This window comes from Acomys russatus, chromosome 8 (assembly GCF_903995435.1).
Source record: "Acomys russatus chromosome 8, mAcoRus1.1, whole genome shotgun sequence".
In the NCBI taxonomy this organism is placed as follows: domain Eukaryota; kingdom Metazoa; phylum Chordata; class Mammalia; order Rodentia; family Muridae; genus Acomys; species Acomys russatus.
In genome coordinates, this window is record NC_067144.1 from 35,600,777 (window position 1) to 35,608,276 (window position 7,500).

Sequence of the window (7,500 nt, forward strand, 5' to 3'; positions counted from 1 at the left end):
ACTAAAATTGAAGCAAGAAGCAGTGAGATTGCTATGAAAACATTATATATATCCAAACACAGCAAGAAAAATTAAGTTTTTCATCTGAAACTGTTATCTTGTGATAGAACATCTCAATTCAGGAACATGATGAGCTATATAGGGTGATAAGCAGTCTTGATAGGATAAATCAGTGACTCCAGTGGAAAACTTTGGCATGAAGACTCTCCAATTTTTTTTCTTAAGTCTTAACAGCCCCATCCATTTGCCTGAAATTTTAAAGATTTCCTTGTTTTTAATAGCTGAGTAGTATTCCCTAGTATAGAAATGATCATCATAAGTTAGATAACGCAGACCAAGAAAGGCACACATGGTCTTACTCATAATTGCATATTAGGCCTATATGGATGTCTTCTGAGAGTCTTCACTCAATGGGTGGATCGAGACAGATGCTGGGACTTGCTATTGGACTCCAGGTAAGAGTGGTATGGAAGAATGGGGAGATAGCAGGACACAGAGGGTCCAGGAACCCCACAAGAAGAACATCTAGACTAGCAGATCTGGACCCAGGGAGTCCTGCACAAACTGCTATACCAACCAAGGACAATGCATGCAGTAAACCTAGATCCCCCACAACCATTCACGTTTAGCCAATGGACAACTCATTCTCCATGGTGTGTGGAGAGCTGGAACTGCCTCTGACATGAACTCTGGTGCCCCCTATTTTACAACTTCTCCTTGGTGGAGAGGCCTTGTGGCACTCAGAGGAAGGAGAAGCAGGCTATCTGGAGGAGATCGTGATCATATGGTTGGGGGGGTGGCCCCCTTTTGTCACAGGTCTAGGGAAAGGGAATATGGTGAAAAAGTGAGGAAGGGGAAACAGGAAGATATAAGTGAGGGGTAACAATTGGGGTGTAATTTGATTAAATTATTAAAAAAGAAAACAACAACAAATAGACAAAACACACTGATTTTTGAGTTTTGTGTTTCTTGTTTCACTGATCTAACTGAAATAATATCATTTTCTAAGTATGATAAGATGGGAAGCTAAAGAGACTTGATTTTTTTAAAGTGATTTGTTTTGTCTTGTGTAGATGGATGTATTTCACTTAGCACTTTACCCAGTCATATTCTTTCATTTGAGACTTATTAAACTTAGGAAGTAGACTGTAGTATCTTAACCATAATGTTTATTTATATAAAAAGTAAATTACTATTTTATAAACAGATTATTGAAACTTTTCTATTTACTGATGGCCTTCTCTTTTACACTTTTCTAATTACACAGCTTTTAAATGAGAAAAAATATATAGAAATACCAAACCAAACCACATGATACCATATAATAAATCACAATTTTGAATGCATGGGAACTTATTTGTAAATATATTCATAGTGCTTATGAATTGTTTGTTGATGTCTTGATCTGTAAATGAGATTCTATATTTTCATAGTAAGTATATTACACTAACCAAAATGTCTGAAGAAGTTTTATTTTCTATTTGTAATGACCGAATAAATGCAATTTGTTTTACAAAAAAAGAAAGACTTAACAGTCTATGAACACCAGGTCACTTCTATTCAACCTTCCCTATCATTATTCTTCATGTAGCCTCAAATTTATACTGAAGACCGGTGATTCTGAGTCTTCTCTATTTTTTCCTTTCATTTCCCCAATGCAGATTTTATGAGCGCTGTCACTATGTCCTGTTTCTCAATGGGAAAGTCTCTGCAGTAACACAGTGCCATGGAATAGAATAGCAGTCTTTTTAGGGGACCTAGTGTCACTACATGTCCTCTCCTATCACCTATTTTCCATTCTAAATTTTTCCAGCTATCATTTCTAGATCTAGTTGAGTCTTGGTGACCGAAGCTATCATACAAGAAAAAATGGGACATCTTAGTTTGCACACATTTCTCCTTTTGGAGTTGTTGCACTTGTCTAGTTACAATTGCAATGGAACAAAAGAGTCATAAGAGGAAGTGTCCAGGTGTACCATGTGGAATATCTAAATAGCCTTCTCTCTTTCTGGTACATAAAGGCATCCCTGTTTTATGATGCTTGTCATCAGATACCAATAACTATATAGGAAATGATGATTTTAATACAAAGTATATAGTTTGTAATTTACTGACACTATATTTCTTTTAGTAAAATATTGCTTCTTTAGAGAAATCTGAAACCTATATTTCTGTAGAAAAAAATGTAGGCAAGATATGATTCATAAAGGATCCTCCTACATTCCAGATACTTAGAATTGGGCAATAATTTCATAGCTAAAATAAGAATTCTTAAACAAGCAAGTAGTTGGAATGCCAACAAGAACAAAGTGACAAGATATGATTAAGATTATCAAGTGCGCATCTTGTCTGCTCAAGATTTAGTCTGTTCTGTTTGCTTCCTTGTCATTGTCCTCTAATATGAGCTAGCATTTAGAAAGAGCCAAAGAGAGCTACAATTTAGTGAGAAAGGATAACTCAATACACTATGCCTTTGGTGAGTCACATGTTCCCTCCTTACCTGAGGAATTCAAGTGTAACTTCCCAAGTGTCCTATGTAAGAAAAAAAATGTTGATGTCAGTGTTACATGAGAAATCTCCCCACTCTACACTCAATTTTGCTGTGCACTTAAAACTTCTTTAAAAATAAATTCTATTAAAAGATCTTTCCTGGTTTCTACTTGCATGTGCTTGCCAACAAGATGACTCTATCATTCTACCTTTCTTTAGGTTCACAGATCTCATGCAAATCTGTAGAAAAACCCACAGGTTAGGCTTCAAATGCTTTGTGGTATTTATATCTAAACTAGTGAGACTCACCCACTCAACAACGTTAGGCGGAGTTATCACTTTCTTCTGCAATGAGATGATAGCCCACCCACTAGCATCTGGGGTTATTACTGTAGTGATTTTTCTTCATCTGGGGACTATTTTTTCTATGCTGTCTACATTTAATGCCCTCCTATATGTAATCTTCTTTGGAGTGATTCAAGTCCGAGCCTGATGTCAACTCATTTCTTATTCCTTACTCTCCTATTGAGTATTTATATTGATACTCCTATTTCTGCTGCTTCTCGGGAACAGATGGCTCACACAGCTTTATCTGCAAAGCAGACATCTTCTCTGAGTGGCAGACCTAAATGCCCACTAGATTTCTTCACTGAAATGACTCAAGCCATACTTACACCAACAATTTGAAAAGATTAATGGTGTTTCAGCCTTCGGATCTACTCATGTACAAAACTGCAAGTATCAAATAATACACTTTCATCTGTCAACATGTTTTCATAAATACAGGAATCATGTGGGCACCCTTGAATTTCTCTTATTTTTCCAATTGTTATCAAAACCAAAATAACATTTCCAAACATTTTTTCTTAAAAATTCCTTCAATGTTTTAGGCAAGCAAGATGGCTCAACTGTTTAAAAGTGTTTGCCTCAAATATCTGAAACTCACATGTTGGAAGGAGAAAATCAATTTCTACAAAATGTCCTCTGACTGCCATTGTACATGGGTGCCATATATATATATATATATATATATATATATATATATATATATATATATATATAATTTTAATTATGAAAATTTATATAATATTTTTATTAATGTTCAACCCTCTAATTAATATTTTGCTCCAGGATATAGCATGTGGATTCTGTACTACTGCAATAGTTTTCTAATTGGTATTCTTCATTTACTCTTTTATTTTGTTCTGAATAAACTTATTTTTGAAGCTGGAATGACATATTAAAATTGCAAATCTTGGTTTTGAATAGATGGCTCAGAAGTTAAGAGAACTAAGTGGGTGGTATCCCAGAAACCTGGATTGGATTTCCAGTATCCATATGATGGCTCACAATTGTGTGTAACTCAAGTTAAGTGATCTGATTCCTTCCATAGATGTTGTATACAAGCATAATTGCAGGTAAAATGCCTATACTCATAACATAAAATAAATCTTTTAAAGAAACAATGCAAATTTGGTACAATCACATCCTTAATCTTGATCAATACTCATGAGATAAAAGTAAATTATTGACTAATGTTTAGTAAGCTGTGGCTGGTCTTATCTTAAAAAGCACAACTCATCAACCTATGTGGTCTTCTTTGCTCACTCTTCATAAGAGTTGTCTATCCATCTGACTTTATGCTCCATTATTTGTAAGTACAGAAGTACATTTTGTTCTATTCTCAGATTACATTTGTTATTCTTATTGTTTCCATTTAATTGCCCAGTCTGTAGGAACTTCCCAGACTTATCAGATGCCATCCATTTGCCTCATAACAATGTCAACTTCACATATTTTCACAGTGTTTTGCTTTACAGCAAGTTTTGTGACACCAAGGACAATTCAAACTTTTCTCTTGTTTGAGTTACTAGTACTTAGTACTCAACACTCAGTACATACCTATGAATAAGCAGGTAATATTTTATTGGTATTCATACTAATCATTTCTCTGTATAAGAAACATTTTACTAAAAGACTTCTAAGTTACTATGTTGGAAAGATGTTTTTAAATCATTGTTTTCAAGAAATAATTTATCTAACATGAAACAACGTTTTATCTGGTAGCTTATAGGCTCTGGAATGTGTTTATCTTTAGAATTCAAGAATATTCAGTGTGAGTTAAATGCTTTAACTACTAAATTAACTGATTGTAGTATTTGATTATGAATGTTGTTTGTCACTTTGGTCATTTAGCTTTGTGTCTGATCTTAGCCTGTGTATCAGGTTGATTAGGGATGGTTTGCTGATACTTAGTATTTAAAAAATATGCAATGGTACTGATTTAGCAGACTGTTAAAAAGAATTCTCAGCAAATCCTCTTTCACCAACAGTATCCAGTGTAAAGTTACATTACCAGCCAATTTGAATTGTCAATAAAGAATTCAGAAGCAGTTGCTTTTATATCAGGAGAATCCTATAGAATACAGAATTATAGACAGGTAAGGAGTGAGAAAAGGTCATCAAGTAAAAAAGCATTCCAGATACAGATGCCTATCTTATCCCACGGGTATAGCTTATATTGCCTTGTAAGAGCTATAGTGATGCCTCAACCTTGCATGTAGCCTAAGTATAGAGAACCTGGGATTTGCTAGCCCACGCTCTCTGATGGAGACAGATGCACCAGCAGTATGTTTATTTAATATATCTGAATTGGGGGGGGGGTAAGACTAGTCTGTAGAGCTGAATGAAAAGCTGGGATTATGTAGAGATGAACAAGAAGGCAAGCTAGTCAATTTCAGGCCTGGGTGTGGGTGTTGTCTCTGCAGGGGAGCTATTTTAAGCTGTAAATGTCATGGAAAAAAAAGGTATCTTTAACATGTTCTGTATCTGCTGCCAATATCTGCACATGGACAACAGAACTTTGTCACTAACGGTCATGGAATGTTTCTAGAATGGTGATTTAAGAGATTTTTGATGATAGCCGATTCCTGCACATTATTTTTTAGTGTTCATTTTTTTCTAATAGATTTTTTATTTTATTGTTTGATGTTTGTAGTAAATCATGCACTGTGGAATATTCATCATATCTACTTTTTCATTTTATTGTGCTACAATTATTTTATCATGTATCACACATCTCAATTAAAAACTCAGATGACAGCTTTCCTGCTTACCGTTTCCTACCAGGAGGAACAGCTTGGCCTAAAGATGGGTAATGATTGAGTTTATGTCTAAAATCACATGAATTGAAAGAATTTGCTTGAGTTAGCTATATGGTGGAACTCTAAACCATATTTTCTTGTTTATATTTCATAAATATTTTATTATTCAGCTGAAATAATAGTAGAAGATTGCCCAATAAAATAATGCATTGTGAACCATCGGAATATATTGATCTCCATAGAGACAACGCCAGGGCAAGAGCGAGCTAAGCAGTCACCGGGTGACTCTGATCCTTGGAGACGAAAATCAACTAAGCATGGGCAAAGGAGATCCGAAGAAGTTGAGAGGCAATATGTCTTCATATGCATTCTTTGCACAAACCTGCCTGGTGGAGCACAAGCAGAAGTACCAGGATGCTTCTGTCAGCTTCTCAGAGTTCTCCAAGAAGTGCTCAGAGAGGTGGAAGATCATGTCTGCTAAAGAAAAGGGGAAATTTGAAGACATGTCAAAAGCTGACAAGGCTCATTATGAAAGAAAAATGAAAACCTACATCCCCCCAAAAGGGTAGACCAAAAAGAAATTAAAGGACCCCAATGCATTCAAGAGGTCTCCTTCGACCTTCTTGATCTGTTCTGAGTATCACCCCCAAATCAAGGAAGAACACCCCAGCTTATACATTGGTGATGTTGCAAATAAACCAGGAGAGATGTGGAACAACACTGCTGCAGATGACAAGCAGCCCTGAGAGAAGAAGGTCGCAAAGCTGAACAAGTACGAAAAGGATACTGTTACCTACAGAGCTAGGGAAAAGCCCGATGCAGTGAAAAAGGGGTGGTCAAGGCTAAAGGAGCAAGAAAAAGAAGGAAGAGAGAGATGATGAGGATGGAGAGGATAGGAAGAGAAGGAAGAAGAGGTAGACGAAGATGAGGAAAAAAGATAATAAATAAGTTGGTTCTAGCGCTGTTTTTTTCCTTGTCTCTAAAGCATTTACCCCCTGTACATGTGAGCAAGGAAAAGAAGAGGAAGATGATGAAGATGAAGACCATGAGGAAGAGAAGGAAGAAGAGAAAGATGAAGATGGGGAAGAAGAAGAAGGCAAATAAGTTGGTTCTAGCACTGTTTTTTTCCTTGTCTGTAAAGCATTTAACCCCCTGTACACAGCTGACTCCTTTTAAAGAAAAAAATTGAAATGTAAGGCTGTCTCTCTTTTGTTTTTGAGTTGTACAATGTCTTTTTTCTTTCTTTCTTTCTTTCTTTCTTTCTTTCTTTTCTTTCTTTCTTTCTTTCTTTCTTTCTTCTTCTTCTTTTCTTTCTTTCTTTCTTTCTTTCTTTCTTTCTTTCGTTAATACACTACCAAAAATGTCTTTAGGTAGACTTATCTTGGTGCTGTTTTCAATGGCCACTGTTCTTGCCTGGTACAGTATGGGGGCTATAAATTGGCAGGGATATTTAAAGCAGGTTCTTGTTGGTGCACAGCTGAAATTAGTTGTATATGAAAGTGATAGAGTTTTTTGCTTGTTTGTTTTTTGTTTTGTTTTGTTTTCCATCTTCAGTTTTCTGTGATGCAGCTTATAGGAAGATAATTTTTGTTCTGTTAACTGAATGCCACTCTGTAATTGGAAAAAACGGCTGTTTTGTTGACATTCTGAATGTTTCTAAGTAAACACAATTTTTTATTAATAAATTTAAAAAATGTATTGAATAAAGTTTTAATGAATTAGAGACAATAGGCAGTCCCTGAGTCTGTCAGTAGACAGAAGACGTGAGAGAAAAGTGTGTTAAGAGATCTGAAGTGTATTTTGTGAAAAGACAGAGCAGGCTTAGACTGGATGTTTTAAAACTCAAGACAGAACTTTAAGCTAGTTCTCTGTCATCTGACATCTGAACATAGAGGGATTAGGCAGG

General features: G+C 35.6%; 1 pseudogene; it reads left to right on the forward strand.

Annotated features, from left to right (window-relative positions):
* Positions 1-5,911: 5,911 nt before the first annotated feature.
* On the forward strand, positions 5,912-6,698 carry LOC127192977 (high mobility group protein B1-like; annotated as a pseudogene).
* The last annotated feature ends 802 nt before the right edge of the window (positions 6,699-7,500 follow it).